This window comes from Onychostoma macrolepis, chromosome 21, assembly GCF_012432095.1.
Source record: "Onychostoma macrolepis isolate SWU-2019 chromosome 21, ASM1243209v1, whole genome shotgun sequence".
NCBI lineage: Eukaryota > Metazoa > Chordata > Actinopteri > Cypriniformes > Cyprinidae > Onychostoma > Onychostoma macrolepis.
Window position 1 is genome coordinate 28,460,765 of NC_081175.1, and position 8,977 is coordinate 28,469,741.

Here is an 8,977-nt window from a genome sequence, read left to right on the forward strand (position 1 = left end):
TGTCTCTCAAAAGAAAGAGTCGACTCTGAATCGCCTTAACGAGTCGTCATATTTTCATAATATACGTCACTAGGTAACACATTTGCATAATCCCCGCCTCCCCGTGAAATACGACCGCTCTGACCTGCCCACAAACACTTCTGCTAGTTAGTGTGTTTACATCATGTCGAGAGACACTTTGTTTGGTTTTCATTGCTGTGAAGAATCAGTGATTAAAATTAATTATTTTCCATACGATACCACAGCAATACAAGTTAAACCTTTTGTTGTGTTCTCGTCATTTTACCGAGGACTGCTCCTCTAATCTTGGAGAGTTCAATGCGGGATTCGCTAAATGCTTGTCCATGAAAGATAAATCCATATCTTCTTTATTTGGGCCAACAATGTAAACCACGATATTACTATCTTACTGAAATAGTTCTGATAATTTGCTGTGAACCCATTACCCAGTTATTTTTTCTAAGAACGTGTCGATTAATGTAGACTGTCCTTGTTCTAATTACTATGTTTAATAATAAAGAATATAGACATATTTTGGTTTACAAACTGTATTGTTTCCTCAGTTACCCTTAACAAAAAGTAGTATACTTCAAGTTTATTTTATTAAGTATACTTAAGTAAAGTTCAAGTATATTTTTAAGTATAGTTTATGTAGTAAGTATACAAATATCAGTGCACTAGTAGTATACTTGTAAGTGTACTATTTCAATACTCCTTGGGACTAAACTGGCCCACTTTCTAGTATATAAAAGTATACTTTTAAGTGTACTTTAAGTATAACAGTAGTAAACTTTGAGTACACAACTAGTTTACATCAATGTTTTTAGCTTGTACTGTAACTATACTAAAAGTGAACTTAAAGGTATACTGATAGTTTACTAATTAAATACTTGTAGCAGCATTTTTAGTACACTTTGAAGTATAGTCTCAGTAAACTACTAGTTTAGTAGTTTTATACTGAAAGTATACTCGTAAGTTTTTATTAAGTGAACTTTACATCATACTTTAAGTATACTACTATGTCCCTATTTAGGTATTAATTTGTATATATTTTGTTATATTAATATCTGAACATACAAAACATCAAAAGAAAGAACAGGGTATCTGCTTGTAAACAAAAATATTTTATTCTAGCTTCATGCATTCTTTTTTTTATAAGTTTCGTAAATAAAAAATAAAGAAATAACATTTTGAACAAAAAGCTGAAAAAAAGTCTATGAATTGATTCAGAATGATGTAGATGACGTCGATCAACACCCCGAAGCTTGACAGTCATTATTACCTCTTCATTGGTGACATTTTATTCATAACGTTACACAGTTTTGATGCTGTTCTATGTCTGATGATCCTGTTATATTATGTGTGGAAGCATCTGTTGTTTCAGTTTCTTCTTCACTTGTGTTTTTTTTGGAAATTCTGTACAGAAGATGTGTACTAGCGCCCCCTACCATATAACAATGAAAACACAGATTCTAGGAGCACATATAGCTCAAATATAAGTATAAGTCAAGTATACTTAAATAACATTTTAAGTATATTTCTGAGAGGTACATAAAAAGTGGACTAAAAGTATACTTTCCTATTTTTTAGTTTAAAAGAAGTATACTAATAGCACACTTGAATAAACTTCTTTTTCGTAACCCTTATTGTTTTGTTAAGTGTTAGCAGCTAAACTTTAGCTGTGGGCACGATTCGCTTGCATAAGTGATAAACAAAATGTTATGCGGATTGGAGCACTGTATTATTGTTTTATGTAAAGGTGGTGCTCGCTAACTTGCACAAGTACTCCTCTCTGAACCAATTCAATTTTATTTGTATCATTGCAAAATTGTTGCAAAGCAGCTTTACAGAAAATTACAATGTTTTCTGACCTTAGATGCATTTAAACCTGCTGTAGGGGACTCCAATACAACATTAGGACACTTTAAAATACCATACGACCTGTTCTTTAATGATTTTTTTTTAAATCACAATGTTGCTCAATTTTGACAATCTCCGATCAAAATCAAAATTTTTTGCTTTGCTTTTCTTCCAGTCAGATGAACCAACAGAAATTGTTGCCAGTTAGAATCAAAATGTTTAATATCATAACTACAGCTCAGTAAAAAATAGCTAAAATAAAGACACGTTTTCCATGCTCTTTTGACTAAAGGAACACTAAAAATAATGTTTAATTTTTAACTACATCCACCTATATAAATAGCAACATGTTTTTGCACATGAATCGTTGAATCAATTCTGAGCTGATTCATGTAAACGAATCAAAACTCGCCAACCAGTTTTTGCTCTAAAGTAGAGATGCAGTTTAATAAATAACACATTTAGGACAAATAATAAAATGCATTAAAAATACATTACATGTTGCTCGATTTTTTGTATATATCGGCAGCAACATCATCACAAATATATGGTGCATATTCGATAGATTGGCCAGCTGTAATCCGCGCGCGGGTCACACGTCAATCACGATTATCGGGCGTCTGACAGGTTCTCCTCTCGGGAACATTTGCATCTCACAGGCCTAAAGCTGCTCATAAAGTGCATGTTGAAAGCGGGAGCATCGCGGGGCGGCTGTTGAAAGGCGGGTTTGATACAGGAAAAGTGCAGGCTCAGCAGATAGGCCTCTTTTTGAAATAATCTTCCTTTTGGAAGAGCGGCAGAGAGCGGCGCACTCCTCTGCCCGCAGAAATGAACGGCCTCAAAGCTCGCCTGTGCCACCGCACCGGGTATAAAAAGAGCGGAGCAGATAAAAACTGCTCTCCGTGCGGCGGTTAGGAGTCCAGCGGCCATTCGCTGCGCTTCAGATGAAGGTTTATTTACTTTGGAGGCAGAAGAAAGAGGAGAGGGCATCAGAAATGAGGTTCTGGGGTTAAAGCTGAAGACATTTGCAGGATGTTGGTTAATCCATGAAGATCCCCAGTGCCACCTACACATTATCCAACTTCTGTGCACTTCTCAAACCAGCAGAGCAAAACAAGACTTTAATGTACTCACATACAGACATGACTATGCTTATGTACCAGCTCAGACTGGTTATGTTTTACCATGTGAACATGATGAAACGCATTTACTTTCTTCATTTGGGTTCTTAGTCTTATTGCGAACTGTGCATATTATTCCAAAAAAAACAAAAAACTTTTTGATCTTCCATCAACATGTAGGCCCACCGTATTTTCCAGAATGTCGTTTTTATTTCTTATTTGTGCACATTATTCCTAAAAATTATTCATCAAATGTACAGTCTTTTCCAGAATATAAGTCTTAGAATATAATTTTTTTTGTACGTTATTCCTTTTTCAAATTTAAATAGATTTTAAATCTCTTAAATACTCTGAAGAGAAGTAAATCAGACCCAAATGAGTCACTAATAAAATGAATGTGGAGAGCAGCTCAGATTATTTTTTGAGAAATTTTTTATTTCATTTTGAGATCAGTATTATTTTAGTATCATCAAGATATTATAGTTTTTTAAATAGTTTTTTTTTTTAGTTAAAGTTTTAGTAATTTTCCTGTGTTTTTTTGGCATTTATTAGTTTTAGTTGAGTTTTTTTTTTTTTTTTAATATGATTTTTTTCAAATTTTTATTTTCTTTTTTCTTTTCTTTTAGTATATCAGGTTGGCAACAGCTTAAATAAAATATTTTTTTTTTTTTTTTTTATATATTTTAAATTATTTTAGCTAAAGAATATCCTATTTCAAGAAACAACGTTTTTTTTTTTGTGGTTTTTATTTACTATAATAACCCTGACTGAGATCTGATCTCTCTCTTGTCCAGTCTGAGCAGAGTTTGAGATCTCCTCTGAGACTCCAGAGGAGATGTGTTGATCTCACTGAGGAGCTCAGACTCAAACTCTGCGGCTGGACTCTGGAGTTTCTCGTGGAGCGGCTGCGCTGTGGTCCACTGACCCCTGAAGGACGTCCTGCGCCCAGAACCCCTCCTGCTCGTCTCTGCCCAAAGCGGCAGGAATTATCAAGCCTAACGAAGCGTTCGCCCACTCTGACTGATAAATATTTATTTGGAGAAGCCAAATGAATGTGAATGGATGCGGGAAGGTGCAGCCAGCCTCATTGAACTGCTCTGGCATGTCCAAAGCCCATAATAATCATAATAATGACAATAATCCCACGTCACCATGGACACAGCGCCGTGGCAACCTGCCATTCCCAGCAGCCCAGCCTCACAACACACACACACACACACACACACATGCACACACAGACAGTTCTCTTCATGTTAAACTGCATTGTATTTTTTTTTTCTACAGTAAAAAATGCTATAGTAAAAGAATCAAAATTATAAGTTATCTTATGGTTAAAAAAAAGTAAATGATTCAACATTGGATTATATGTAAGATTACCATAAAATACTGTCAAATTCATGTTTGTTTGTTTTCTATGTAAAAATTATGAATTACCATATAATTTCAGATTTAAAAAAAAAAAACGGTAAAAGGACATTTCCAGAAGTCCCGGTGTGACTCATCACATATGATTATATTTTATTTAAATAGCTTTTTTTGTTATTGTTGCTATCAGTAATGTATATGGGTGTTTTGCATTACATTTTATGTTAATTAGCATAATTTTAGCATCCCTATATATGATTATATATATGATTATTATGGACAGTTCACTTTTACAGTGAGCTCTGATTCATCATGTGGCTTTCTATTTTACTACCTGTCATAGTTATCAGTACATTTTAAAGTAAAAAAAAAAAAAAAAAATATATATATATATATTGGTAGTTTAAGATTGGAAAATTAACATGATATCACTTGATGAAATATGCGACCATAATAAAACCATCAAGAGTGAAACTTCTTTTCTTATTAGTTTTGTTATCAGTTATGTACAGTAATGTTGTGTTCTTATGTTGTTAAAATAATGATTATTGCATTATTTTATAGTGTGTGTGTTGTTTGTATTTCTGTGTATGACAACGGGGACCTTCTGTATATTAGTATTAACTTCAGCTTGTGAAAAAAAAAAAAGAGTTGTGACGAGCTTTGATTTATCATGTGATTGTCAGTGAATTATAAAGGTACAAAACATATTTTGTTACTTCTGTAGGCTGATATTAACATTATATAAATTTGTAGTTAAATTTAAAAAGTTCAATCCGTAAAACCTAAATGTTGCATCTTTATTTTTACAGTAAAGTTCTGGCAACTGCAGTTGCTGATTTTACTGTAAACGTCAAGGATTTTCTTACAGTGCAGCCGCCGGTTTGAATTTATATAAACTCAGAATTCAGAGAAAAATGTCAGAATTGCAAGATATAAATTCAGAAAAGTGAGTTAAACCTAGAATTGCAAGAAAAATAAATCAGAACTGTGAGACATAAACTCTGAATTCAGAGAAAAAAAGTCAGAACTGCAATATATAAATGCAGAATTATAAGAAATTCAGCCAGAATTGTGAGATATAAACTCAGAATTCAGAACAAAGTCCGAATTGTGAGAAAGAAAGAATTGTGAGAAATAAGATCGACTCTAAATTCAGAGAAAAATCAGAACTACAAGATAAAAATGCAATTGCAATAAAAATAGAATTGCCAGACACAAACTCAGAATTAAGAAAAAGTCAGATTTGCAAGATAAACACAATTGCAAGAAAGAAAGTCAGATTTGCAATATAAACGCAGAATTGAGAGACAAACTCTAAATCCAACTGTGAAATATAAACAGAAATGCAAGAAAGTCAGAATTGCGACTTCAGAGGAAAAAAGTAGGAAATGATAAAAAGTGACAATTATTTTATTCTGTGGTGGAAACAGACTTCCATTGTTTTCAGATGAATTTGACAGGAGAGATGATTTGAGCACTGAGGAGAATCGCGAGCAGCACCTGACGGCTCTCTGGATCTGTACCTGTAGCTGCAGATGAATGCGTGTGTTTGTCCATCAGTTCCTCAAGCTATGACTTGACAGCTGGGACCAATTTCTGCCCTGGAGCCCCCCGCGCTCAACCCCAAACCCCTGATCTGACCACGCAGAGAACCGCGCTTCCAATTATATCTCCATCCGCCAGCACACACACACACACACACATGCAATTACTTCCTCTTACGACCGTCACATCTGTAGAAAAATGCCACATGAAACCAGGAATGTGTTTTACTGCAGCGGCACTAATGCAGGTGTGAGAGAATGACAGACAGACTGCATTCACTACAGGACACTCATGCAATCTACAGCACAGCGACTGTAAAACACATCCCAACAGAGAAATTCTCACAAACTTGAGATGATATCACCACCCTAGCAACCACATAGCAACAGTGTTGTTTTAGCATTGCAGTTTTTACAAATATTTAGAATTTTTGTTTTTGTATTTTCCATTTTTATTTTAGTGAAAGTTTTTTTTTTTTTTATAATATTTTATTTCACTTAAATGTTTATTTTATTTCAAATAAGGAATTTTTGTTGTTTTTTCAAAATATATCTATAGTTTTTCATTAAATATAAATTCAGTTTTGGTTCTTTCAGTACATCAAGTTTAACTAAATAAAAATGAGAAATGTTTTGGCAACTTTTATTTCAGTTAACATTTATGTCAATTCAAATAAGGAATTTTTGTTGTTTTTATAAATTTTTTTAATACATTTTTATTCAGGTTGACTTATTTTAGTACATCAACTTTAACTAAACAGAACTGAGAAATGTTGGTTTGGTGACTAGCTGAAATAAAATGTTTAATTTTTTTATATTCTATTTCAGGTAACATTTCATTTCAAGTAGGATTTGTATGTGTGTTTTTGTCTTTATTAGTATTGCTTTATATGTCAATATAAGTTCTATTAATCTATTTGTTTTTGTGTTTTAGTTATTTCAGTGCACTTAATTAAAATGAGAAATATTACTCGGGCAACTAGCTGACATAAAATAAGTATTTTTATATTTTATTTTATTTTGTTCTATTCTATTCTTTTTTTTCAGTTGTTTATTTTTATTTTTTTATGGTTTTAGTTAATGATGATAATACAGAATTATTAAGTTCACTAAAACAAAAAAATAAATGAAAAATGAAAACCATTTAAAAAACGAAGACAACATTTCTCAGTTATGTACCAGGATAACTAAAACTTAAATAAAATTGAATAAAAATAGAGAAGAATAAACTAAACAAAATTACTAATACTTTAAAATTAAAATTAAAACAGAAAATCTAAAAATAAAAACTGATACGAAATATAAAAAATAATAATGCCTGGAAACCACAGGCAATGTTTTGCCTGATCAAACGGCGCTTACATTTACTTTCAAACATACAGGAGTGTAGTTTCTGTAGCGCTATGACTCTGTGCCTCATTGTTTCCAGAATGAATCTTACAGATGTTTGATCCTGAGGATCGATTAGTGTCTCAACAGGAGCACAAACTCAAACTAAACCCGAGCCAAGCGACAGCAGACTTTACTGAACTGTGAAACCGAAGCATAAATGAAGATTTATTAGGGACTTTATTACAATAACAAACCTTGAACGCTCCATTATGAACAGACTATGAAGAAGAAAGACTCTGGATGTGATGCTCTGATAAATTTCCTTCCTGCTGAGACGTTTCTTATTTAACCCTATAAAACTCTAAAGCCTTTCTGCGGTTTAATCTGGACTGATTTTGATCAAGTAAACGTCAGAATAACTGCAGTCATATTTCCAGATGAACTCTTACTGGACTGAAGCAGCTCAGCTTTACTTGATTCTCTATGAATCATTTTCTAGAAAAATCAGTGCGTCTCAAATCTGATCTTTTGAGGAGCGTTTGTTTCCAGAAGCTTTACTTTCACTGTTCCTCAGCGGAGGAATGATCTTCTTCTCACATCTTCTGAGGATCTCTCAATCAGCATTGCATTGCATTATATGTTTGGATCATTTCAATCTCATCTTATTATTGGAGATACAGAGTGACGACTGATATTTAGATCAGTTTATGTCAGTATCTGCTACAGTATATTTCGGGACGTTTGGTGTCGGTTCTGAGCCCAGCGGGACACTAATGACTTACACTCTCCTCTGCGTTCAGACGCTCCTGAGTCGAGCTGATTGTTTGGCTTTGTGGAGAGAAAACAGCAAGAGCAACACTGAAGCTGAAGGTCACTGGAAAAAAAGAGAGAGACTCTGACTGTGAAAACAGCCACAGTAAATCAAATGGCATGTCCAAATATTTAGGGGCCGCAGAGCGACAGTGGGGCCCTTCAGAAAATGAATTTCAGAACTGCAAGAATCTGGATGTTATTAAAAACACATATTATGATTTGACACTGTAATGCCGTTGGGCTTCATTCAAGGAAGACGAGCTGAACAAATTTCAGCATAAATTGCCTATAAGTTGTTAAATTAAATCAAATGATTTAATGTAACAATTTATTTTATTCAACAAAACGACTGAAATAAATGCACTTAAATGCACCTAATAAACTGAAATAATAATAATAATAATAAATTAAATAAAAATAAAATATGTTAATAAAATAAATGAAACAAACAAAATAAAAAATATGTAAAGTAAAAAAACAACAACAATGATCATTTAACATCTGAATGTCAAAACAACATCTTCAAAATCAAATAAAATGTAAAAAAATTGATTGAAATGATAAAACTAAAAAAATAAATAAACAAAATGAAAATAAATATTAAAATAAAATAATTGAAAAAAAAATACAAAGGAAACAGACATGAAATAAAAATCTATCAAACAAAAAATAATAAAGAAAATAAAATATCTAAATTTTAACAAAAACATTTTCAAAAGTGCAAAGTTAAACTTATGAATAAAAGGAAATAAATGCACTTCTGTGGAAATATTGTAAATTTTAGTTTGCAAAAATATAATTTTTAGCATGCTTGCTTTGTTTTTCATATGGAATCAATAAACATTAGTGTTTTTGGTTGCATTCCTTGTGCTTTTGTATAGTTTTAAGCATGAGAAGCGTTTGGTAAAAACAGTTATTAAAGTAATTATTTTTATCAAA